At 43.7% G+C, this 26857-nt stretch overlaps 1 long non-coding RNA gene across 1 annotated transcript in view; it reads left to right on the forward strand.

Moving 5' to 3' along the window:
• The window catches only part of LOC125328075, a 110826-nt gene that overhangs the window by 81441 nt on the left and 2528 nt on the right, over nucleotides 1-26857 (forward strand). Inside the window, exons 4-5 of the long non-coding RNA XR_007204531.1 lie at nucleotides 10914-11000; nucleotides 21849-22021. This is a non-coding gene — a long non-coding RNA (uncharacterized LOC125328075). The remainder of the gene's footprint in view (nucleotides 1-10913; nucleotides 11001-21848; nucleotides 22022-26857) is intronic.

The following is a 26857-nucleotide window of genomic DNA, read 5'->3' on the forward strand; positions in this document are numbered from 1 at the left end:
CTTATTCAGACACAAAAAAATACACAGGGAAAAGATGTTAGGAAAAAACTCAGCCATGGGAAAAGCTTCCTGGGCTCAGCAAGCATACTAAGGATACCATGTTTCATTAGATCTTCTGCTTTTTTTTCTTGTTTGTGTTATTTCCCTGAACCTCTACTTATCCCAGTTCAGGTCTCAAATGGAGTCTCAGAAAAAGCAGGAATACATTTTATTTTTTAACTGGTATTACACAGATGCCCAGAGATCAGGATCCCCTTGTTCTTGGGTGCTTTTCATCTCATACACAGTAAGACACAATCCCTGGTCTGAAAGGTTTAAAACATCAAATGCAGGCTGATGAGTGAAACTGGATCACCAGCTCACACTCCTGGTGTGCATCCAGGCTTGAGGGCTTTGAACTTGCTTTCTCCTCCTGATCATGGGGCCATGTGGTTCCAGCTGCCCTTCTAAGAACTTCCCAAAATCTTGTCCAGATTGTAGTTGAGCTTATGATGATCCTGGTGATGCTCTCATCCAGTTAATGTTTGAAGAATTAGATGCTGAGTATTTGCCTCCATGTCTAAATCAAAAATGATCGCCCAAGTACCTGCATTTGCTTCACAGAACTTTTATTAGATGACAAATAGTCCACTTTTATCTTCTGTGAGGTGGGAAAGGAAGGGAGGTGGCAGGTTTGAGAAGATACATTTGTGTTTTAAGTGGGATGGGTATTTTAACTATTGTCTACTTTGTGGGTCTGTTGCTAAAGGGCAACATTCATTCCTGTTCCCAAATGTTGCATGGCTGGGAGATGAGATCACGCTGTCTGAGAGTCATTTGCTGATACATCACCTTTGTTTAAATTCCTAGCATGTAATGTTTCCTAACAAAAAAAAAGTGCCTGAAAGAGCTACTGGTGGCCCAGAGTGATTATAAATGTTGAGTTTGTCTCAACGCAAGTTTGAAAACTGGGCCGCAATTCCTCAAATTTGAAGTTTTGCTGTAATTTCAGGCCTGACAAGGACTTTGTGGGGTTTCACTGAATACTTAGTAAATGGTTAGAGAGGGAGGGCTCCAAAACAACTAAGAAATAAACTACTTATTTAATAATCTGACCTTCAGTGCTACAGAGGACAATTCCAAATTCTTCTTGCTGAAAAAAGCAGTTTTATTTAAATTGAACACTTCAAGGAGAATGATAATCTTTATAAATGATAAACTGTTCTAGTACCTGAAATACTAACCCCAGTCACATAAGCACATGTCAAAATTTGAAATAGTTTAAGCCAAGACTGCTGAAAGGCTTTTAATGCTTTCTGAGTCAAGCCCTTGTAAGATACTCCAAAGTGAGATCTGTAAAACGGCAATTTTCCATGTGAAGGAAAAAAAGAGAGGAAAAAGACCAAAACCTGCTTTTGTGAAGCACCAGTGTATTTTAAGAGATATACAAGGAAGGAGACTAGTCTGAGATCCTTCTCCTAATATGCTGGCTCTCTATAGGAAAGAAGGAAAAACTTCACTCCCAGATGATATGAACCACTGTGGAGTTTTTTGCCATTATTTGAATCTTCAGTTTCAAGCAATCAGGACAGCTGATACTTTCTGTGACACATCTCATCTCATCAAACACTTTATTTTCTTCCTGTCAAAGATTTCCACAGGAAATCTCCAGCCAAAATGTAATATTAGGCGTGATTCTTCCCTCATTTCCACTGCACTAACACTGTCTGAGTGGCAGGGCTAAACCTATTTTTTGTTAAAATCTCAGACTATCAAGAACTGGCCCTTCTGCCAGAGTGGAGCGGGAAGCAGTTTGGAGAAGTCTGCATGCATATTTTCATAAGAGATGTCACGCTCAGGGGGAAGTTTGGATCCACAGGATATGGAGGCAAGGCAGTCCACTTCCCCCATGGCAAAGCTTCTCTTTTTTCGGAAAGTGTCCCTCCCCTGTGTCCTGGCAGGACTTGGGTCGTGCTCAAAATTCCATCCTGTTCCTCTGCTTCCTGCCCTTTCACCCGTCACCAGAGTGATAAAACACCCGTCCGAAGGCACTGTGGAACTGATTGCTCTGTTATACTTCCAGAAACTAAAAGTAACATTGCAAAAGCTGGTTTTATGGGAAGTTCAAAGGGACTGTACTGATGCGAGCTGCCCAGTGTGTCAGGACTTTCGGTGTCTGAAATCTTTTATGATTTGATGAAAATTACAGTCTCAATGCTTAGATTTTGGTTTTGCATACACTGCTGTTTAGCAACATGAGAAATGGTCAGAACTGTCATGTTTACAGTGACAAAAATGTCCCTCAAGGACTGGATCCCTCAGATTTGAGGTTTTGGATTGATAGACTCAAGCTGAGAAGTTGGACTGCAGGCTTCATGGGAGCAGAGGACACTGTCCCTGGGAACAGATCACCGCTCAGATATAAAAGAAGCTGCTCACTTTGAACAGCTGTCCCTTGAAGTTTGCTGTATTGTTCTGGGCAACCTGCTCTAGGTGACTCTGCTTGAGTAAGGCAGACTGATGCCCTCAAAAGGTCCTTTTGCACCTCAACCATGCTGTGATTTAGCCTCTTATCTTGGAGAGTATTTCTTAATCTGCAATGAATTCATCTGGGTACTGGAAGTAGTATATCTCCAGCAGTACCACAGAACTACCTTTTGTAAACGTTTTTATGTTCTACCTGCCTAATTTGTATGTAATTTCCATGTTTTCTCGTGCTGCACTTCAGTTCTAGACCAGCCTGAAGGTAGCTAAGCAGAGTTAGGAGGTGATGTCCTGCAAACAGATCTGGCAGCCACCCCTTCCAGATCATCCCTTTGGAGCAGCTCCTGCCTGTTTCTCAGTGCCATCCTGTCTGTTGCCCTGGTCGGGCTCAGCATGCCAAAGGAGACAAAGCCTCCTCCTGCATAGCTGGGGCATAGCTCAGCCACATTCTTCAATGACTGTTTTTCCCCAGTGACCTTACTCTACAGCTCTGGTGGTCAGTTGACTATTATGCTGCAAGCTTGCCCGCATTCCTCCACCCACTCAGGCAAGCTCTGCTCACTGGGAAGGGGCGGTGAGGCAGGGAGGAATCCGACCGTCTGGAGACTTATTCAAGGGAAACAGAAATTTCAGGCCTCTGGGACTGTTTTGCCCATCACTTCTCCAGTAACAGGAAGGTTGGAGTAGCTGTGCAAAGAGGGTCTGACCGCTGTGGTTGCCACACACCCTGCAGTGACAGGCATTCCCGTGGCAAGCCAGCAGGCTCCGTTTGTTGCCACACTGCTTGGCCCTTTCCTTGCGCTGAGAGGAAACACCAAGGAAAACAGCCTGGAGAAACCTTCTCAGAGCAGTTGCCACTTGTCATGTTTTGTGGGAGCCTTGCAGTAACAGGTTTGGATCCTCAGCTCCTCCGCTTTGAAGGCTGTGAAGGCTGCTAAGCTAAGGATCTTTAAACACTGTAAATCATGCAGCTTGTCGGTTTTGAGAACCTTTTAATTCTGACCACTTAATGTGCAACTTCTAAAATAACAGTTTCAATTTCTTATACATGTGTGTGAGAGAGAAAGAGAGACTAGACATGAGCTAGATAGGGAGTTGCAACGCAGATGATTTTTCAACTCTGGAGCCAACTCAGACAGATTACAGTGGGAGAAAGGTTTGTACAGTAAGAGGAGAAAGTTAGAATCCTGCGAGTTTATTACTGCCATGGTTAGATTAGAAATGTTAAGGATTTGTGAAGAAGTGACTGTCAGGAAAATTTATGATTCTCATCGCTCACTCAGCCACTCCACACATCCTGTATATTTTCTGACATACTTCCAACAGCATAAATATTAATATAGTAATACTGACATTTAGGCCTGATCCAAGTCTCATTAAATTCAATGGAAATGCTCCCATTGTCTTCAGTGGAAGATGGATCATGGTCTTGAAAAGGAACAAAGGAGGTGAAAATACCAAGTGGGGCTTCGTGGGGCTAAAAAATGTTGTTATCAAATCAGAACTCCTCAGCTTCCTGACTGAGCATTTCACTCTGTGACCTTTAACGTTAAATTATTGCCAAAACAGGAAGAAGAAATTAAGGCTTGATAAGGGTTGAGATGGTCACAGATTTTACCAGCCTCACTGATGGAATGTGACAATTTCTTCAATGGGAATGAGCTGGGCGTGAATTGTTCATCAGTCGTTTTGATTTATTCAACCTTTCAGCCCCATAGTTTGCGGCGGCAGGGATTACTAGAAACTCAGCAAAAGAAATTCTTTCTCCCACTTAGTTTATAACCTCTGCAGGTGCATGAAGAGTTACAGAGAAAGGATTAGGTATTACAAAATGGCTCCATTTACTTCATTGACGAGATAGCCCAGAATTGGCTGTGTGGATTCCATGAATCTATTGCAAAAGCTTTTTTGGCATTGAAATATCTCTCTCCTCTTCTAGATCAAAATCTTTCCCCCAAACCTTTCTGCACAGCAATTAGTTACAGCTGTGTTTTGCAAAGCCACCTAGGGAATTTGGATGTCCAGTTCCCATAAAGTTTAATATGAATTAGGTTTCCAAGCAGCTTTGAAAGTTCAGCTGAGTTAGGACTGGAACCTCTTGGTTTTGATACAGTTCTGTACATGGAACCTCTACGTCTCTGGATGAAAAGAAAAAAAAGATATTTTGAGTTTTTGTCATAACCTTGCAGAGCACAGGCTTCAGTGAAACAGCTGCATTGGAGCTTGCAGGACCTGCAAAAGCTACACTTTGTGTCAAAAGAAGCAGAAGTAATTTTTCCAGAGTTCTTCATGATTGTTAAGACCAGATTTCCAAGAGAGTCCATCTTTGCAACAAAATACGTGCCAGGTTTCCAATGGATCCTTTTATGAAACCGCAAATGTTGCATCTCAGTGCACTGAGTTCTCCTGAAAATCTGGTCAAGGATGAAGGCATGCAGAAGACTCTGTACTCAGGAGTACCTGGCAAGTTGCAGGCCAGAACAAGCTGTAGGGTACATTTTCCTGGAGAGCTTATCAGTGAATGTGTGAACCTTGCCAACTGTGGCCACCCCCAGAATTTCCAGTTCTTCCTCTTGTCAATTAGGAGGTTCCTGTCTGATCTGTGAAGTACAAGTACAGGCAGACAGCCTCTCACATCTACTGCTTGAAGAAAAAATATACAGGGAGGAACAAATAGAAGATCCAAGTGAAAGAGCTCAAGAGCTGCAAGGGCGAAAGTTTGACTTACACTATGCACCACATGACATTTTCCTTGCTACCAACACCTGCAGAGGTGATACCTTCTCTATCACCAGATTATGGCTTAAGAGGACAGAGGTGTGGAGGAAGAAAACAGGAGAGAAGCCACTTTAGTGCAACTAGTTGGTGCAGAAGCCTCATGGAAAGAGATTGGTTATTTAAGCTGCAGATTTCTCAGAAAAGGAACACTTTAGAAATATTTCCTGTAGCTACACCAGGGGTCTACAGATCTTAGCCAACAATCTGGAGCCACACTGGTAAACAAACATGTACTGAAAAAAAAGAAACAAACCAACCCAACATATTTTGAGAAATAGGTCCGAGGCAACTTGGATGACTAGATTTCCAGTGCTAGTACTCAGTGGCCACAAGAGCAATAAACCAAAAAGATTCCCCTCTTAGTTAAAACCAGAAGCAGCTGTTTATGATCAGTCCTGTTTGGAGCCTCCAATACTGTAAAACTAAACCTGCAGTGACCTGAGTGAATGTAAAGATTTTATGGGGCCACAAAGTATATGCATGTTTGCAGTGCAGTAATAGAGAGGAGAAGCCAAACTGGAGGATTTGAGCCAGTCTCCCCACATCTTCTGTTTAAAAGTTAAACTGTACATTAGCCTTCAAAGAACAGGAACAGATTGCTGCATTTTTTGAACTCTTGTCCTACCGCTTGCAATATTTGTCTGCCAGGCTTTTTACTTTGCTGTATCCCTACCCCTTGAGCACTGGAGAGTTCATGGAGTTCCTTGGCTGCCATGAAATCAGCAGGTACTGAAGGAAATGGTGTTGGGTACTCAGGGTGGCTTTCTACCCAGGCATGACCTAAGTAAAAGGATTTAATGGTGCTGTTTGGTCAGATGGAGTACACCAGAGAAAGCAGAAGACTTGGATGCCCATTCTTGTCATTCTTGATGACACCAGGCTATCATCTACTGATACTTTAGAGGGAAGGAATGCCCTCCAGAGATACCTTGACAGATTAGAGATGTGGGCTTATGTGAACCTTATGAAGTTCAGCAAGGCCAAGCACAAGATTCTGCATCTGGGTCAGGACAATTCTAGACGTGCAGGCCAGGTAATGAGTGGATGTGAGCAGCCCTGCAGAGAAGGACTCGGGGGTGCTGGTGGATGAAAAACTGGACATGAGCCATTTGTGCTTCCAGCCAAGAAAGGCAATGGCATCCTGGGCTACATTAAAAGAAGTATGGCCAGTGGGTCAGGGGAGGTTATTCCCCTCTCTTCTCCACTCTCATGAGACCCAACTCTCTCATGAGAGTATTGTGTTCAGCTCTGGGGTCCCCAGTGTAAGAAAGGCATGGACCTATTGGAGTGAGTCCAGAGGAGGAAATGAAGATGACCAGAGGGCTGGTGCCCCTCTCCTCTGATGACAGGTTGAGAGAGTTGAGGTTATTTAGCCTGGAGAAGGACAGATAAGCCTCTGGGGAAACTTCATAGCAACCTTCCAACACTAAAAGGAGACCTACAGGAAAGATGGGGAGGAACTCTTTTTCAGGGAGCATTATGAAGGGTAAAGGCTTTAAACTGAAAGGGGTAGATTTAAATCAGATATTAAGAAGAAATTCTTTACAATGAGGGTGATGAGGCATGAGAACAGGTTGACCACAGAAGCTGTGCATGCCCTATCCCTGGAAGAGTTGAAGGCCAGGCTGCATAGGTCTTACAGCAACCTGGTTTAGTGGAAGGTGTCCTTGTTCATGGCAGAGGGTTTGGAACTAGATGATCTTTAAGCTCCCTAATCCAAACAGTTCCATGATTTTGATGGCCTTCACATAAATAATGATGGTTGGATGCTGTTGGCCAAACCCAACTTTGGTCACTTGTGTTATCAAACATTGTCTTACCCTTTAGCTCTGAAGAATGTTTTATTTGTCCCCTGCAATTTTATTTTAATTTTTCCAAAATGCAAATTTTTTCCCAAAACCTTTTTAGAAAGTTGGGATTTTTTTGTTTTGTTTAGTTTATTCCAGAGTTCTGCTTAATGTGATCTGGAGGTTGTTGGGTGGGTTCCAGTGCTTGTAAGCCTTAACCTACTGTGGGAGAAATGATACGTATGTCTTAGGTAAACACATGTGTCTAGCTGAGGGACGTGGTGCTTGATGGCTTTTTGTTCAGCTTTCCTCAACTAGGAAAAGTCCTTTAGTCCTTAGAAAGCTAGGATGGAGAAAAGCAACTGGAGTGGTGTAAGGAAAAGGTGCTCACTTCATGAAGGTGAAGCTCAGTACAGCACAGCTTTGTTTGCCATGCAGCCCTTTTCCTCTGCATGATCAAAAGTTCCCTCTCCCCATCCCCCTTTGCATTGTTTCCTCTCTTCTCTTTTTTCCTCTTCCCGTCAAATATTTAAGCAGATATTTCCTTTCTGGTGGTGTGCCAGGGAGCATTCCAGCACTGCCCCCTCTGAAAATAAAAAGGCTGACCCCCATTTCCATAACCAAGGAAGGGACAGGTAGCCTTTGTTTGTGTTCCAGAGCATGACTGTTTTTCTTAGATTTGCACCAAAAGAAGAGGAATGGTGCTGTTATTCAGAGGAGGAATTGGTCAGTGACCCTAGTAAATGCAGTAGCAACCGCAGCAAAATGGGTGGTATGAGCTGAACGCTTTTTGGTGATGAACCTTTGGCTTTGGCCAATTCCTTCTCTTGCCCTCTTCCTCTCCTCTCCTTTCTGCCTCTCTCCAAGATTTCCCTATTTTCTTGTGTTTAAGGCACGTCAAACCCTGGAATAGCCCTCACAGGCATTAGTCACCAGTGATTAAAATAGCCACTAAGCAGGCAAGAGCCTGCAATGATTTGTGCTAAATTGGGCGTATCACTGTTTGTAGCAAGGGTTGCTAATTTGCAAACCTCCCTTGTTATTATCGTTTTTATTAATAGCGCCAAGGGGCTCCAGCTGACATTAAAATTCCATTTCATCCTCTGCTGTACAAAAGTAGGGAATAGAAGGGTTTGTCACCTTGATGGGCACTGTGAAATTCAGGAGAAATAAAGGACTAGCTGGTCCATACAGCTGAAGAACAGAGGCCCAGTTGGAAGAGAGGGAGAAGGAAATGGCAGACCTGAGAAATGGACTTGGGTGCCCCTGGCTCTAAGCAGGTTCTCAGCTGGGTGACTGCTCACCAGTTTCCTGCTGGCAGCAGGGGACTTGGTGGCCTGGTGGTCAAAGAGAGCTGCTGCCAGAAATGGGTGCTGTGCTGGGAGTGAAGGAAGTACTTCTGGAAAGCCACAGAGTATGCAAAGATGGAAAGAATTCAGAAACACCAAGCAAAAAGGCCACTTTGTCGGGGATTTGTGAAAATAAACTCAGTTGAAAGGCTGGAAATTTCACCTTGGTCCAGAGAAATAGATCCAAAACTGTAATTGCAGTTGTGTATTTGCCTTTCCTCACCTATAGAATGATGACAGTAGTGTGACCTCACAGGGACTGTGTGTGGTTTAAGGGTCCAATTTGATACATGTACATGATCTTGGGCTGCTCCTGGTGACCTGAGTGCAAAGTCCATTTGCTAATATGGATGACTAATGTAATATAGTGACTGAACCTATTCATTAAATACATCAGGTTCCCCTATAGTCAAAAGTATCAGTGGTTAAGGTTTTCACTTGTAGCACCTAGAGGAAGCTGTAAAGATTTACCCCAGTTTGGAGCCCTTTAACTCCAATAGCAAAAAAACCCCAGCCCTGTGGTTTTTATTGCTCGAAGTCTTGCATTCTGTCCCTGCCAATGGCTCATGGATAATACACGTCTTTGATGCAGAACAGAAATTGGAAATCTTGTAAGAACAACTTGGGTCAGGCTGTGAGTATATCAGAAGGGTTTTTCCCTCTGTGTATCTGCTTCCAGCTGAGAGGAAGTAACAAAGAATGTGTTTAAAATCAATGGAATTAGATAAACTTCTTTGACGCATAATAAAGATTTGGATTTTTGGAGTTTTTAAGTGAAGTTTTGGCAATGATTTTGTTTTGTCTGCAGTAGTCACATATCTCTAGCTGTATAATAAACTATAAGACCTAAGCAGGATTGCTAGAGGTCCGTGTTGCTCTGCAGCAAACAACACTCCAGCTGTCCCCGCTGACTGTAACAGTGGTGGCTTTACAGACAGGGCACATTTTAAGTATTGGTTGTTAACTTGTGTGTTAATGTGTGGTAAGTTGAGTTAAGCAGAGAAATCAACCTGCAGTCAGTTTTAATACAGCAGTACATAATTTGAGGCAGCTGTCAGCAGATTAAAACCGTGAGCATTTTGCTCACAGTGAAGGGGATCCCTGGTTTGGGAAAACTGCTAATGAAGCATTGAATGCTGTGATGTGATTAGTCTCCTTGCCATTGACAAGGCTTGAGCACTGAACTTCAAGTGAAGTGTGTTTCTGGAGTGTGGGGAGAGTGTGTGGGAAATGTTGTACCAAGCCATGAGTGTGGAAAGTCAAGGAAGTTGAGTGATGAGGTCTAGGAAGGCTTCAAAGTGGCTGTGGATAGATGTGCAGCGGAAGGATGAAGTGAGGGTGAGCTGTGAAAATTACTCTCAAACATCTCTTGTCTTCAGCCAATTTATTTTGGTTTTCCTGAGAAAATGTCGTGGAGATGGAGAAAGGACATTTGGCTGCTGAATTCTCCAGCAAGGAGTGTGGCAGTTTGGTAACTCCAGGGAGCCAGAGGTGAAAGTGGAACTGGTGGGGCTGGCTTGTCCCAGCTGCAGGATCTGGGGGGCAGTGCTTTCCAAGGCACTACCCTGATCTGCTGACACTCTTGCCAGCTCATGCTGTTGTATCTTGGACTGTCTCTCTGGGGTTTTATCCTGCTTGGTGGTTTTAGCTCTCACTCGATTACTGAGAGGAAAGGATGAAAAGAATCTGTGAAGCAGCAAAGCTACCTTTCATTTTCAGTTCCAAAGAGACAACCTCAAAATATTCTGAGAATCTGCTCTGGGGGAAGGAAATCTCCAAACCTCCTATTAAGATACCACCACAGCACCTCATCTTAGCGAGCTAAGAGCTCTCATTAGATCCTTCCTAAGCCATGTCTGAGCTACAGGCTCTCTTCCTCAGATACTCTAGATGGAGGAGAGAGGGGGGAAAAAAAAAGGAAAAACCCAGCCCAAGTCACTTTCCAAATGCCATTCAGTCTGCACTGATTATATAACATGATTGATAAAGTTGAGGAGTGAGCTGAGGTCAGAGCCCCAGGATGCCAGCCCCTCATTCCATGAAGGAGCTTTTTGTGTGTATGTGTATGTGCATGGAGGACGAAGGCTGTGTTTGTTTCTTGAAAAACCCTCAGACACTCTCCAAAGAATTCCAAATTTAAAGCAGTATAAAATGCTCCATCAAATATGTTTTACAGTCTTGACATTGCTGCCTGTGAAATCTACTCCAGTGACTGTTTCTGAGACTTTTTGAATAATCTCTTGATTGTGCTTTACTTGCTGTTGGGCAGAGTCATCATGGAAAATGGGACAGTTGTTTTATAGTCCTGTCTGGATGGGGAAACCTTGGAGGAAGGCTGTTTCACCCAAGGTCACTCAAAACATGTAAAATATATCCTGCCTCCAAAAATAAACAAGATAGATACATATGGCTGGGCTAGGGGATGAAGCAGGAGTTAATGAGGCCTCTGGGGCTGAGGACTTGCTTTCAAACTGAACAGAGATCACAGTACAGCGGTCAGAGGTGTTTTCCTGAAGCTTTTCTTGTTTCTCCATAGTGCCCAGGAGTGGGACCAGTCACAGTGGAAGCCAAAAGGGAGATTTCAGTAGATCAGATGGGAAATCACTGGATGCCCTCAGAACTGGTGAGTTCCTAGAGTCAGTAATCATGCTGTTAACTTACACAGAGCTACTGCATCCTGGCCCCTTGCCAACTGTCTGCTCTTCATGTCAAAAAGGGACTCTCTGGTGGCCCATTAATGGCAGTTCCATTGTATTTCAAACATTTTTTTTGCCTACTTTGGATCTTGTATGAAATACCCAAGACTAGGACTTTCAAACCTGCCCAAAATACTAGGGAGCTGAACTGCCGCTGGTTGATTCGGTCTAGGTGTGGTACTGGTGTAGCAGAGTTGAAATGCACTCTGATAGGACATGATCTCATCATCACTGTGCCTAACAGGAAAATAAACATTTCGTCTCTGTCTCACTATTTGTTCCAGTAATATCTTGACTCTGGCTTAGCCTTTATGGAGCAGCATAAACCCATTATTCTGTGGCATTTCTTCCTTTCTACAAATAAACAGAATGGCAGGGAGAGGAAGTATGGCCAAGCACTATAATGTTCGGAGCAATAAGACAAAATTAGACATGGCAAAACTGCAGTTCAGTCTGATGGAAGAAGAGTTGTGATGTGTAACACTTCACCCGTGGCTAGGACTTGACTGTACTGGGGCTGTGCTCATAGAGAGACAGTTCCTGTCTTGAATCATTTATAGTCCAGAGAAATGACAAGTGAAATATGACAAGCAATCCTTTCTTTTCAGAGGAAGAATTTGGGTACACAGGGTTAACTGTTTTGCTTTGTAAATCAGCAAGATCTTTGCTGCAGCCAGGAGCAGAGTTTCACTGTAAGTTGTTTGGCCAAAATGTACGTGGCAGGTTTCTCTCAGTGCCTTACCCATCCTTCTGCAGTCCAGTTTTCACCTCTCAAATGTGGTTGATCATTGCAAAGTAAAGATACCTCTAAAATGAGGTAACCCAGGCTTGAGCGTTGTGCCTGATCTTGTGGATTCCTATGTTGTCTCTCCTCCCTTTGTGTGCTCAAGCACAGTCATACACATGGCACTGCAGGCCAAAGCCTGTGGATGTGCTATAGCTGGCAGCAGATTGTCACTCCAGGGTGGAGACGCCCTCAACCACCCTCAGCTCTCATGAACAGGACATGCTCTGGAAAAGCCTGTGAAGTATGACTGCAGAAGTGTGCAGGATGGACCTCACCTTTGGGGACAATTTGATGCTTATGAGGAGCATCTGTGGTCAAGTCCTCATGCCAGGGAGCAAGCTCTGAGCAGCGCAGCTGTTATCCAGATACTTTGGGACATTTTCATAGAGAAGTGTCTGGTGGGAGTATGGAAACTCGGATCTTGTCTTTCAGCACTAATGCTCGCTCCCGGGTTGGCTGGCTTGAGGCTGGAGCCAGACTGCAATCGCCCAAGTTATTTCTGCAATGAGGAATATATGCAGAGCCAAGCAGAAAGCATCTCGGAAGAAATGAATTACCAGCCAAATATAGATTATTTCATTTCGAGGGACGTCATCCAATCTACTCAGCTTCTCAGTCATTCAGCAACTTTTAATGTCTATTAATGCCTATATTTATAATAATCATGCATACTAAAAGCCCAGCCTGTATTACATCTTTATTGCTCGTTCCTGGCATATAATGTTAGACAGGGCAATGCCTTTTCTTTTTTCTTTGAGTCACTGAGTGCACAAACTCCTCATGTATAAGTATTTCCCAAAAGATGTTACCTCCTTTTTGTGTAGCAGTACGCTAGGAGAGGGTAGAGAAACTGGGGTAATTTTTCAAAGGGGGCTAGTTTCTTTTAAATGCATTTTTTGGCATGATTCAGCAAACTGTACACATAAATACATATTTATTTATGATAGCTTTGGTGGGGTTTAAGCATGTGCTTGAACTTAAAGGTAAGCTTTGTATTTTGCAGAATAATTGTCCCAATACCCCATTTGAGGGTGCAACAGTCAAATGGCACAATTGTGCACTCTCTTGGGCCAAAGTGGTATGGAAGAAAAAGATGGCTAAACTCAACTAATTACAAGCCCTGCATAAGTACAGCAAAATTCACAGGCTCCATAATAAACTTCTTAGAAATCTTGTTGAAAATTGGTAGTCACCAAGTGATAAATACGGAAAGTTTTTCTCTGATAAAGTTAAAATGTGGTGATTTTTCTTCTGAAATACTCTTGCCGAAGCACTAATGAGATAAATGTATCTATGTCGTGAATAAAATGCCTGATGAAAACCAATCCGAGAGATGGAGTAAGTGATTGAAGAGGGCCAGGATTGTCCCCATCTGCTTTGCATCATTGAGCCGGGCAAAACATCAGAGCATATTGATGAATCTGGCAGATGTCATGTTATTTTTATGTCATCCTTATTCTTCCAAGGCCTGATCCAAGCCTCACTGAAATCCATAGAAATGAGTGGACTTTCCTTTACATCAGCGAGCTTTGAATTGGTTCCTTCCTCACTCACTGGTAACGTCAGGAGCCTGTGATGGGTCTTGGAGGCATTTTGGCAGAGCAGTTGGACACAACTGTGCTTTCCTTTTTAATCCTGGCCTCTGATGATCTTGTTATTGATGTATGGTGATGGCTGGAGTCCCGAGATAAAATGAAATGGGGAGCATAACAAACCGGAAAATGCATACTGATTTAGAAGTTAATGAGACCATTCCCAGAAGTGCTGAAATTCAATGGGATTTAGAATCCCAAGGACCCTATTATTTTGGAAAATGGACCACATGCTTTCAAGACATTTGGGCAGCTCTGAAAACTTCATCCATCACTTCTATGGAGAGCAGTGTAGACCTTATGTAATATCACAGGCAACAACCAGAACTGTTGAGAGTAAAACCCACAAAATGGCCTAATCTTCTATTGTTTCTGAAGGTGTGAATTCCTCTTTTCCTGATATTAAGTAACTTTTGGGTGTTGTCCTTTTCTGTTAAAAGATGAGTCTGCTGTATATTGCAAAAAGATGTTTATAAATTCCCTCACACGCCTGTCAATCCAGACATCCCTCCTTAGTCCCGTTATGTTTATTTATATAGACACATAAAAAACTAACAATCTTACATGTATTAATCAAGGTGATTCAGCCATGCCTCCCACTGTCTTTCTCTGATTCCAATCTTATTCCAAAATACAGCCCTAAATATCACTGGGGTTACTCATAAAACACAGTGCTGCTCTGCATGAGTAAGACTATTTGAATCTGGCCTGGAGTAAAGTTACTAATTCTCAGTGAGAAGCAGAGCTAGACAAAGATTGCAAAATATTGTCCACTAATCTGTTCTTGAATTTTTAAACATATTTTTTGGTCTCTGTTCACTCGTGGATCTCTGAGCTAATGAACTTGCTGACAGGAATGTTCACCATAACAACCCGTTTACAGCAAATATTGCAAGATCTTTGCACTCTTTCCTTCATTCAAAATAATACCATTCTCCCTCCCCAAGAAATGACCTTCCTGTTTCAGAGTTTTGTCATTAATTGTGAATATTCACATTGGTAAGATGTTTTGTTTGTTTTACTAAATCCTCTTCCAGCAAGAAAACAGAATTAAACCAATTGAAGTAGAATTTAACAAAGAAAGACCTCTGAACTCTGGTGCCAAGAGAAAGGATGGTCCCGAAGCTGGAGCTGCAGGGAAATGTGGAGGTCAGTCCTCAGTCCATCAAGGGCTGTGCTGCTCTCTACCTTGCAGCACACTGACATGTGAACAGCTTCCAGGACATCAGATACACTGGAGTGTGCACGAAGGATGCATAATACTGACAAATCATCCGCTTGTGACCCAGCTATAAAAAAAACGGTGTAGAAATGATTTAGTTACAAATTCTTTACCTAAAGATGTCCTTTCATCTGCTGGGGGATATTTTCTTCGAGGAGATTATTCATGGAGCAAGGTTCTAAAATAAAAATTGAGGAGGATGGAGCAAAGCTGGGCTTTGGTGAATATATCTAAACCCTAGACACATTGCAAATAAACTGAGCTTGTTCCCAGGCAACTCCCAAGTAGAAAATAGGCACAACTGTTCCAAATGATTTTCTCTACAATTTGTTTACCTAGCTGTAGGGTCTTCTTCAGAGTCAGGCAAAATCAAAGAAGAGACAGTTATTGACCTCAGCTTGCTTTGAATCTGGCTTGTAATGAGAGCTATACCCACACCAAGTTTCAAATTCCAAGCAGCTTGATGTGGCCTTTTACAGAGAAAAAAAATGGTTAGAATTTTTATTACAATAAGAAAATGCAATTTTTCATTCTCTCCTCGTTTCAGAAGGTCTGAAGGGATTTTACTCAACTTCCTCTTCTACCTTCAGGCAGAGACCAAATCTGAGAAATTGCAGCCCAATCTTGGAAAGTTCTCAGGACGTAAAAATCAGGGGCTCATGATGGGAAGCTGCTGTTCGATGCACTTCGTTGTCATGTGTGCTTCTGGGAATCCACTGCAGACCAGGTGCCCCCTTCAGCCTCACTTTGTCCTGTTTTATATCCTTCCACCATCTGATCAGAATGATTTAAAAACAAAAAAGTGTCTGATCAGAACAATAAGGTGTTTTGCCCTGTTGGGACCAAGACTGCTAGAAGGTAGTCAAGATCTGGCCTTGCAGAGGCTGGGAATTATCTATCATCTTCTAGAGTGTGACATCTAGCAGAAGAACATAGATCTTTACACGGCCTGAAACTCGGCAAGGTCAAATGCAGTCTTGCTGTTACTCTGGCACTGAATTTAGCAGCCCCAGACAAAACTGCAGGGGCAGCTCAGGGAGGAGGAGAGAAATGACAGCTAAATTCAGGGGTTCTTCCTTTAGGCAAAATCCTGAAGCTATTGTCCAGGCTTTTGATGATGCAAGGTGTAATAGAGTTAGTATTGATCTGCTTTTGCAATCCTCAGTGTTTCAAAGAGTGTGGTGTGCCCTTATCAAGAGCAAATGTGAGCCTTATAAATATCTGAATGCAGCTGGTATTATTTTCAAGCCCAATTTAGGCACCCTTTTTAGACATTTTGGCAAAATTCATCAGCAGTATGGAAAAGAGTCCATAGAACTGGAAAATTTTGCTGTAAATTCACTGTTGTTACATCCACCAATTTGGAAAAAGTCAGCGTAAAGGCACAATCCTTAAAATAAATAAAAGAAAATGTCTCATAGCTGCCGGCAGGCACTGGAGCTCCCCAGCAGAGGCTGCCTGGGAGCAGCACAAACTGTGCACAACTCCTCAGCCCCAGTAAACAGCAGCTTGGTGTTCTTCCTCCCTGGGAGAGATGTGCTCTTTGCCATTGGTGTAGGTTGCTGATGCTTCGATCTCTTCCCTGGCTGTAGACATCTACTCCTAATTTGCAATCCTGCTCTACTCCAGGAAGAGCTGGAGGAGACAGAAGGTGTGAATGGACAGCCAAAACCGAGCAGAGCCAAGGGACTGGCTTGGCTCTGGAAGGCAAAATGCAAGCTGAGCCATTGGAGCCGGCTGTACGCAGATGAGAAGGAAAATGCACAAAGTGATAAATAACTTTGCTTAGGCTGCCAGGAAGGGCTGCCAGAACATTCTCGCTTGGCTATGCTCTGACTTGGCTCGCCTGCCACCTCCAGCCCCCCTCCTGCGCAGACGAAATGCCGGGCCAGAGCCACGCATGCATCTCAGGGCCGGCTCACCCCGTCCACCCACTGGCCAGCCGGCCCCTCAGGCAGCCGCCTCTGCCCATGCCTCTCCCGTTTGGAGCCCACCCTCCACCCAAAGGTGCACCTGGCAGGAAGGCATGGAGAGAGAAAATCGTGAGGTGTATCATTAGCTTGGGCTGTTTCTGGAAGAGCCACCTCTCCCATTGCTTCCCCAACAATGTGGATGGCATCTGCCTCTGGCATCATCCTACACTGCGCCTCCACGGGCAGCAAAACCCCTCTTTCTCCAAGGGTCAGCTCCACACCCTTTCCTTCCAAACACAAGTAGCACACACAGGTGATACGGATGGTTTCATCAGAGGTGATCAGACACCTGCATTCTCACCCCTGAGCACCTGGCAGCTCATGGAGCAGCCTCAGATGAAGGGCTGGAGTCACAGCAGGGGATGTACAGAACAGGGATGAACTGCCAGCCCCATGCATGGCAGCACGCAAATCAAAGCAACACGTCCTCCAGTGCTGCGTGGTGCTACCAACTTCATGCCTTATTGGAGTGGAAGGAGAGATGGATATTTTAGAGGATTTATCAGGCAAAAAGAAGTGTCGGCATTTCTCAGTTTCAGCTGGCAGCTCCAGCTTGAGGAAAGCTATTGTTGCAGGATTTCCAACGTCTCGCTGCCTTTCTGATCTGCGGTGCATATTGAACATATGTCTCTGTTTAGTTGCCCATTATTTAACCTAGATTTTTTTCCCCCTTGAGAGATTACAGTGAATTCAGGGCACATGAATGGTGTAATTTATCACTTTCCAATATAGACTGTCATGCACTTATGTATAGTGAAAATAATTTGTTGTCAAGTTATCCAGTTACCACCTCATTTTATATGCTTCATAATAAGCTATTTGTAATGATCCATGCTTGTCGGAAGTCTAAATAACCAAAATATTACCATCTCACTACAGATAACTACTAAATATTTCCAGCAGCACTGAATCATCCTGATCCCTGGGAGAGCTATGTCCACATTTTCACAGAAACAGTTTGCTACCAGAAAATCCCTTTTCAAGAGTGTCCACTTTTGTCTTTAAACCCTATAGACTTTGGAAAAATTCATTTTGAGGGGAAAATGCTATTTTATTGGAATTTTTTTTACGCTTGATCCAATTTTCTTATTTTCCTCTTACTGACATGTATTCCTTTCACAAAGGGTATGTCTTCCTGTGTGACCCTGCTCATAGCACTAGCACCTTGAAGGTTGTGGGCATGCCTTTGTGGTACATGCAAGCTATTTTTCTAAAATATTAGAATGCCTAGAGTACTCTGATTAGTACCCATTCACCCTGTGTGCCACACAATGCCCAAGGATTCTTACAGTCACTGAAAAGACAGAGTTGCTCTTAGAAAGTGGTTCATCCTGCTTTGGGATCCAGATGACTCTTGGCTGTACCCATCTCACCTCCTGACACCTAAGGCTAAGGTATATTAGCCTCCTGCTTAGAAAAGGCACTCAATTAGGCAGATCAGTTAGGTGCATTAAATGGCTTAGGCTGAACCTGGCTCAAGCACTTCTTTTGCTCCTCTGTAGTTTGGTGTTAAACCATTTCCCTCCTGTGCAAGCCAGAGACCCCAGCACCATTCCTCACACTTTAGCGTCCGTGTTCTGATCTGCCAGCCTGATGGGGTAGCTGCCCTCAAGGATTTAAAATGTAAGTTACTTCCACTGTTATTTTATGGCATGACTTGGCATGATGTGACATCCCTGTTTGGCTTGAACAGGGACCAGTGGCTTGGACTGCCTGACAGACTGTAGTCAGAGACTAATGACTGCCTGCATACTGCTAGGAAGAACCCCCTGGGGCAGCAGGGGGACCGCTGCCAGCTCTGCTCTGAATTAACATCTTCACTAAGGAGCAGGCAGGCAGATTAGGCAGCCGAGGAAAGAAGGACAAGTAACACCAACTCCCCCCGGTGTTCCAGCTGCCTTTTGAAAATATCACGAGTAGGTTGTTCAGGTCGATCAAACAGATAAATAATCAAGAACCCACACTGTTCCCCAGGGGGTTTTAATGTTTCAGATGGATGTAAACATGGCAAGTTGTTATCAGAGAAATTGCAGTAGCTGAAACTGGACTGAAACTGTTTGTACACAGAAATGATCTCTAGAGCATACAGTTAGGATGTTTATAAAGTGATGAGCTGCTAGCTGCAATTTCCGTGGCTTCCTAAACAAAATGATGGGCTTAGGTAGAAAAATCACTGCCCTGCATATTCTCAAGCTGCTAAAACGAGGCTGCAGAATAACACAGTAGTGGAGGAAAAATGGGGGGTTTTGAGAGCTTCTTTGAAGCAGCTCTCTGGAGGAGGAACACATCAGAAAAAAACCCAGGTGACAAAGGAGCAAAAAATTAACACAAGATAAACTCTAAACTTGAATCTTTCTGGTTTTCTAGCTCTTCTTTTGCAACTGTATTTCAAATCCTGTAATGAAAAAAAAAGCTTTGTTCCATTAGAATAACATTGTTTTTCTTCTTTAACCTTGAGTGGGCTTTTGAAGGAATTCAGATAACTCTGGAAAGCAACAGGAACACTGGGTTTTTAAAAATATTTCTAAAACCAGAAACACTTTAAAGGGTTTGTCTTTGCAGAATACATCATTATTCAATTTTCTGAAAAATGGGTCTTTAGAACTCTTTTGAACTTGTTGTTGTTTGTTATTGGTTTTTTTTGGTTGGCTGGCTGGGTTTTTTGCTTTCTTGGTCAGAGAAGGCCCAGATATTACAGTCAAATTACGTAACTTGACACTGGAGGGGGACACATGGCCCTCCAAAGGTGTGCTTGGGAAACCTGGTGTACATTTTTGAAGGGTAACGAATGGCAATACAAATTAACACAGGAGATAAACCAGGATCTCCTGTTGTTTGATCAGCTGTGCAGCACTGGCACAAAACACCAGCTCAGGAGTGTTGTAGCTGTCTTGGGCATCAGTGCCATTAGACAGGAAAACAAACTTTGATTGGAAACATCTTCAAGAAGTGCCATGTAGAAGCCTTTTGGATTGCTGTCTTGCCGATAGTACATAGGAAATCATGCTAGGCCTCCAGCAAATCAATGCAGAGCCTTTGCAATATGGTGTCCTGGAAACTTGGGCTCTTTTTGTCATTTTGCTTCCAGTTTTCTCTCTGTCCATGGTCCAGATACTCCATCAGCTATGGGTGTGTCCTTTCTTTGGGTTGTCTGACCAGGAAGTGTTCCTAAACTAAGTGTTCAGGGCTGGCAGTGTTTTGTAACTTCTTGAAATTATGCACATCAAATTATGATACTTAGGAAGCTGATGGTTTTTTTACAGGTGGTAGTCGGGCTGCTGCTCCCAGTTTTGTCAGATATTATTCTCACTGACTGCTCACATGTCATGCCTTTGCCCAATCCAGCCCTCCTTGCAGGGTACATGAGAGGTGTGGGGTTAGGGACTCTGTAGCCCCCACCTTTTTCCAAAACCTTCCTCAGGAAGATATGTACTGTAGGTTAAGATAAAGGAGAGATGCCACACAGCTGTTCTGCACCTATGAACTCAGGTCAGTCTCTGTGTATTTATTTTTAAACTGTAGCATTGTTTTAGCTTGACTTGTCTTCATTTTCAGGCAGAAGTGCAGTTAACATGACCTCTGTTAAAATGAATGTGGGTGTTATTCATATATCAAATTGCACTCAATTAATGAAATCACTATGAAATAATGTCTTGAGTGATAACGGTATGAACTGGGGTAGCCCCAAAGTGATGTGAAATAACCATAGCAATAGTTAAGAATTCTGTGCTGTTGCCGTGGCTACTAGCCTATTTGACTTACCATTGCAGTGGAAGAATATTAGCCAGGAGACAACTCATTTCTGAGACTCCCACATGACAATAATACTTTCTGCCAAACCTCCCTCCCCCCCACCCCGCTGGATTGAAACAAGACAGACATCAAACTATTACTATTGTTGATTCTTGCAACGTGTTCCAAAGGGGAAACTAGATTTTCAAATGTCATTAGAAGGGGTATTTGGAGAGATATTCGAAAGTTTTCACATAGGTTGCTCTTTTCTAAAAAAAAAAAAAAAAAAAAAAAAAAAAAAAAAAAGTAAATAGATTAGTTGTACACAAGAGAGACATTGTTAGCTTTCTACAGAAATTCTTTATCTTTTCAAAAATATACACTATCCCTAATGGAAGTATTTTATCCAAAAACCTTAGTATATGTTCTACAGAACAGCACTGTGGTGCCCCTTTGAAATTCGGTCTGAACATTCCCCTTATCTCTCATGCATCTGAACAGGTGATCCGAGGAGCTCTCCCAAAGTGCACTGAGATCCAGCAGTTCTTTAGTCCCACTGCTAAATGGTTCCTGTTAAATTACACCCTAGAAAAATGTCCAGTCTGCTCTAGTAGGTCAGAAATCCTTGTGGTTCTGGTGGCTTTTCCACTCTTGGTTCAAGATGCCTAGGAGGAAAGCTGTTAGCAGAAAGGCACCCAGCATAATGTCCTTTGGATGTGTAGTAGGGAACCCACTCAAACCACTACCTGCTCTTGAAAATCTGGACCAGGGTGTTTTCTTGCCTGTCTGAAAGGACTTTTCTTTCACAAACAAGTCACCAGTGCTTTGGACAGCAGCTGTGAGGATTTCCTCACATGACATTTGTAGAGACAATGTTGCATATATGTAGTTGAGTATATGTAGTTAATTTTTTTTGGCATAAGACCATATGCATCACTGTAGCTATAAAGCCTCACAAAACTGCAGGGCTGAAGTTCCAACAGCAGCATTTTAGGGATTTGAAAGGAAGAATGAGAATAGCAACGTGTCCCAGTATCCCAAAATTTTTACCACAGAAAAGTGTTGTGCTTCAGATGTTTTGCTTGGCCCAATTTGTGAGATACAGGTACACAGCCAAAGAGTCCTGCATCCCAGCAGTCTGGAGTTTGTATAGAAATGCCTCCAGCTCATGGGCATCTGCAAGGCAGCTACTGGAAAAGACAGCAGTCTTCAGCTCTCCCCTTTCTGACTGCTCCTGCTATGGAGACCTGTAGCTGAGGTGTTCTTTGCTCTGAGTGAGGCTGAAGCAGGTGTCTGATGTGGAGACAGCAGCAGAAGAGCTGCAAAAACCTCCTCGATTAGCTGCTCAACATATCTAGTGCAACTTCTCAGGATGCCCAGATCAAGAGCCTAAAGACAGCGAGTACATTTGGATGACTCACTGAGGTGGGACAGGGTGGAGAGGCTAATCCCTGTCTACTCCTAAACAGTACAAAAAGGAAGATCCAAAACAAGCAAATCATCACCAACCTCCAAGGAGTCAAGGAGACGTGCTGGTGGATAGCTGGTGTCTCTCCTCCTTCGTGTCCTCGCAAGGGATCCTGGACTGGGCACTTGGAACACACATCTTGATGCCTGCTGATGGCCTGGCTGCTTGGACATGGTGAGTATACAAGTGTGGGGAAATAATTTTTACTTTAAAATGCAATCATTTCCCCCTCCTTCAAGCTCCTGCAGTGAGCTTTGCTGCACTGTTGCAACACTATTTCCTACATTTGTTCAAAGAGGAAAAGATAGTTCAGGACCCTGCTTTAACGCTAATGTGAGTCAGTCCAGTGTGCAACCTCGGTCACATCCAGTGGTGAATCCAGACCAGCACTCAGGGAACTTGAAGGAAGGGAGTAGTTCAGGAGGGAGCTGAGAAGAGAGGATCTGATAGGAGGAGGATAAAGCTGCTCCCAGCCCTTGAAGTGCCTGCAAGGAGGTGCGAAGGTGAGAGATGCTTAAAAGGCGGCGGTCAGGTCTCTGTCCCAATGATGGCTTGAGAAAACTGGGATGCTAGGGGTGGTCTCTGCTACAGCAAAGAGCGTGTCTGGAGCCTGCTGAGGAGGAAAGGCAGCTTGCATGTAGATTTGTGTTGTTGTTGTATAGCTGAAAGCATAAAGCAGCTCTCCCCTCACCCTGCCTCCCCTCCTCTTTCTCTGTCCCTTAATACATAAAAATAAGGATCCTTTATGTGAATAAAAGTAGAAGGCGCCTCCCATCAGCATGTTTTAAAAAAGCCAAAAATAGTCCCAAAGTCTCAACCAAAAGCGAACATAGCCAGAATTTCTGTGGAAAATGTCTGTAGCTGAAGTGGAAGGGGGGAGGAATTCAAATTCTAACATGGGCTGCCTGTGCAGCTCGGCATTTCTCCTTGCCCCCAGCCCGGCTGCCTGCCCTACCCCCTTCCCTGCCGCGGAGGGGGCTGACCCAGCGCGGAGCCGGGACTGGGTTCTGGCCGGGCGGGTGGACCCCGGGAGGCAGCAGAGCCTCCGCTGTGGGCTTCCCTGTCCTTCGTCTGACAGTTCTTGGCAGCTCTGGCGCAACGTGTTGTTAACAGCAGTCCTAATTAATGGGGAACATGTGTGTGTTGCAGAAATCTTTTTTTTTTTTTCCTTCTTCTGTTTGGTGGAAATACCGTAAAACTGTTTATATCCATTATAAAAGGGGCGGGGAGGGGTTTACTATCTTCCTATCCCAAAGGTTTCCTTTACCTCAGATCAACCCATTTTGGGAACAGGCACTTCTCTAATCCCTGGGTGCCTTTTCCTAAATGCTTTCACACATCTGCACCCCTCTGTCCTGCATTCCTGCCATACCATCATCTTGTCCTAATGAAAAATAGCAGACTTCAACCCTGCCAAGTCCCTCTTTTTTTTTTTTTTTAAAGACAAAATCCTGTTTATCAAAAATAATTTCAGAAGTTTGTTGATTTTTTCCATTCATTAAATTAAATTTTTGAAAAAAAATGAAGAAACTTTTGCTTTCCCAACTGTTTTCCCTTCTTGAGTAATACGAAAACAAATGTTTATATACCATCTGCCAGCAGCATGTTCCACAGATGATCTGGCAGACTCATGTCTTCATTTCACCCCTAGCTCAAAAATAAGGGTCCCCTGTCATAGGTGACTTGCTCTCCAGCACAAAGAGTATTTTGGTTGGCTTAGGAATAAACACAGGAAAAGGAAAGCAAAGCGAAGCGTAGATCTGTCCTCAGCTGGTGCTGAACACTGAGAGGACAACTGAGCCCAGTGTAATGCAGAATTTCTCTAGTGCCCTGTGAGAGTTGTAGGGCTCAGGGGACAGGGGTGCAGTGGGGCAGGGCTGTGCTGAGATAATGTGCCCTGAGTAAGCTGGACCTTGGAGCCCTTTGTGGTGCCCCGCTACGCAAAGCATGCAGACCCACACAGTTTATTGCAGCCAGGCTTGGAGCAAGGACCACTTCCAGACCTCCCCAGGGTACACAGTGATGCTATAGGACACACCTGTAAAGCTGTGTGTGGCCCTTTCTTCGTGCTCTATCTATAGTGACACCTGTAGGAATCCTTTCACGGGGGGTGAGTAAAACCTAAGACATGGAAAGAGAGTCCTAATGAATCTGATCTTCGTAAGGGAGGCAGACATTCCTGCTCCCATTTTATAAATGTTGAAGAAGGAGAGAGAGACAAAAAGAAGCCCAGCTGGTGGAAGTTGGTGGAGGAATCCATAATGTACACTCATCTTTTGAAGTTTCCTACTGCCAGGATGAGAAGAAGCAGCTGATAACATTCTGGATTTCCCCAGGATCTGTAGAGGCTTTCACAGCTCCAGTAGTAGAGCATCATCCTTGGGTGGGTTCTCCTGCAGCTGGAAGGATAAGGTGGGCTCCAGGCTCAACAAACAGCACAAGGGCTGTGGAGTTGTCCTTTGGACTTCAGGTTGTGTGCTTGTACTGGTAACTTGGAAAAAACCTGTCGTATCCTGACGAGTCTGGAAGGAAATGTTATCCTAGACTGTAACCAGGTTCCTGAATGTGTTTGCCGAAGGTCCAGGAGACTGGATATCAACAAAGAACAGCTGTCCAGTCTCTTCTGGAGAAGGACATTTCTGAACAGAGATGTGGGGAATACCTCTTTTGGAAACAGTGGCTTCATCCAGCTACTCCTTGACCTTTGATTGCCGTGGTAAGATTTTGGAGATGTATAGAGTACATAGGAGGGCAGCAGAATGATGAACAGCAATCAGTATGCAATTTTGGCTTAGGGCAGAGTTAAATCTTACATTTTCCAGGAGAATGTTATTTCTGGTGGTTTTGGTGATTTGCATTAAAGAACAAGTTCTGAAATTCCATAGATAACACTTTTTCCTACATTTGCCCCAAAAGGGGGAAAAAGGAGAAGGCCATTTGTAAAACCTTGCCCTTTGTTTCTTGTGGAAGACAGCAGAAAATTTGAGACCAAAGCATCAAATGTTTCACTTCTCATCAAACCCATGGAAATGTCATATTTTCCAGGTTTACCAGAGCCACAAATATGTTCACATAAGCTGATACTACCAGTACAGCTAATGGGCAGGTCCACAGCCAGCATTAGTTGGCACTGCCCTGGGGTATACTTGTTACCTTAGCAGCTTGCCAACCAGGGTATCATTTTCCAGATGATTTGCATGGATCTATGACAATTTGTATCCACTGAGGATCTGGCCAACTCGAGTGATACCCACCCAGCAGGACTCGCTTTTGCAGAGCTTTACCCTTATCTTCTAAACCAACCTGCTTGAAGTGACTTACCTTTATGTCAGGTCCTCAGCTGACCTGACATTTCCTCCATGAAATTATATATTTATATACATGACATTTCCTCCATGGCAATGCATTGTGTGACTTTGTGACATATCTGGCAAAGCTCCACCAAGACGGTCCAGTCTTGGTGAAACTCCAGCGAAGGAACATGGCAGTGGTATTTTGTTTTGCAGGATGAATAGAAAAAAAAGGGAAGTAAAGCAAGCAAGTGGATGAAACTAGTGGAATCCTAAGATGAAAGAAGAGATGGGGTCATTGCTGAATGACTATAACAGACCTCGGCTGAGGTTACTGATCTGTGACAACCTTGAAATCTTATAGATACTCTGTTTTTTCCTCACAGTCTGCCAAGACCTTGCTGACACATTCAGCATAAAAAAAGAACCAGCATACGCTGGTTTCTGGATAATCGTCCTCTAACATATTTAATGCCTTAGCATGCAGAAAGAGAAGGCTCCATCTTTTTGTCTTTTATGAGAAGCCATTTAGTCCTTCTTATCCCCTTTGGTTCCACAGACTGAACCTATCCAGTTCCCATCCTTTGTGCTTTCAGGCAAGGGGAGCTTTTCTAAGTGTGCTGTTTGTGCTGTCTTCAGGGCTCATCCCACCTCTGTTTAGGGATTTCTTGCCTAGTAAAGACAAGTCTCAATGTTTTCCTCAATTTCTTTAATACTTTCTCATCAAGAGCACGACAAACATTCGATCCTTCAGCAAACACTCCCTTCCCCTGTCCAGTTTGTACTTTCACATGCATGTAGTCTGTGTACAGCTTTCAAAGAAATACCCTTAACCAGCATGACCCTTTGTTGTCTGGGCACTGGTGACTAAGCAAATAGTGTTGCCAACTTCAGGTAGCATAAACTGCATTTGCTTTTAGAGGAGCAAGGCAGGAAAAGTTGCTGTAAAGTTGGGAATTAGAAGGTAAGAAGTACCACTGGTGGACTGAGAAAGCCACAGCATGCTAGCCCTCAAAAATGTCCACAGCCAAGCCTAGGTTCATCTCAAAGAGGGTAAAAATCCAAAATGGGTGGATCTGGGGAGGTGTACCCAGAGAGGACAACAAACCCACCCATTCTGGGTTTTCCCAAGATTGAGTGTCAAACCATGTGCATGCAGAGTTGGCTTCTCATCACCATCCCACCCAAGCCTGCCTGTTTCCCCTGGTGCTTCCCTCCTCTGTCAAGGCTCCTCTGCTGCAGCTGAGGAGAAGCTCAGTGGGGTGAGGGAGCTGCTCTTCAGAGTGCCATGCGCACCAGGGGTACCTTTTTTTTTTGCTGGACACCGACTTTGAGCTCCACATTATTTTTTACTTGAATTCTCTTGACAAATGACTGTTCAATCTAGGCCTCCCCATATCCCCTCTCTGTTTCTCTTTCTCTTGGATTTTAGCCACTATTGGGATTTTAACCAGGGTCTTTCACAGACATCTTCAAAGCAACCTGTTTCCATATTCAGCTTGAGATCAGTTGGAAGTCATTCTGTGGCCAGCCTTTTTTATGCAATCTCTGCTTTAGAGCATATTGCTTATATGTTTCTTCTTTGTGGGTAGAGAAAAAGGCATTCCTGTGATTTCTAGCCTGTGGTATCAGAGCTCGGTTTCTCCCTGCCAAGCACCTCAGGACTAGCAGCTGTCAGACATAACTTATGTCAGACATAAGGTTGCCAGTCTGACTCGTC

This window comes from Corvus hawaiiensis, chromosome 6 (genome assembly GCF_020740725.1).
Source record: "Corvus hawaiiensis isolate bCorHaw1 chromosome 6, bCorHaw1.pri.cur, whole genome shotgun sequence".
Taxonomy (NCBI): Eukaryota; Metazoa; Chordata; class Aves; order Passeriformes; family Corvidae; genus Corvus; species Corvus hawaiiensis.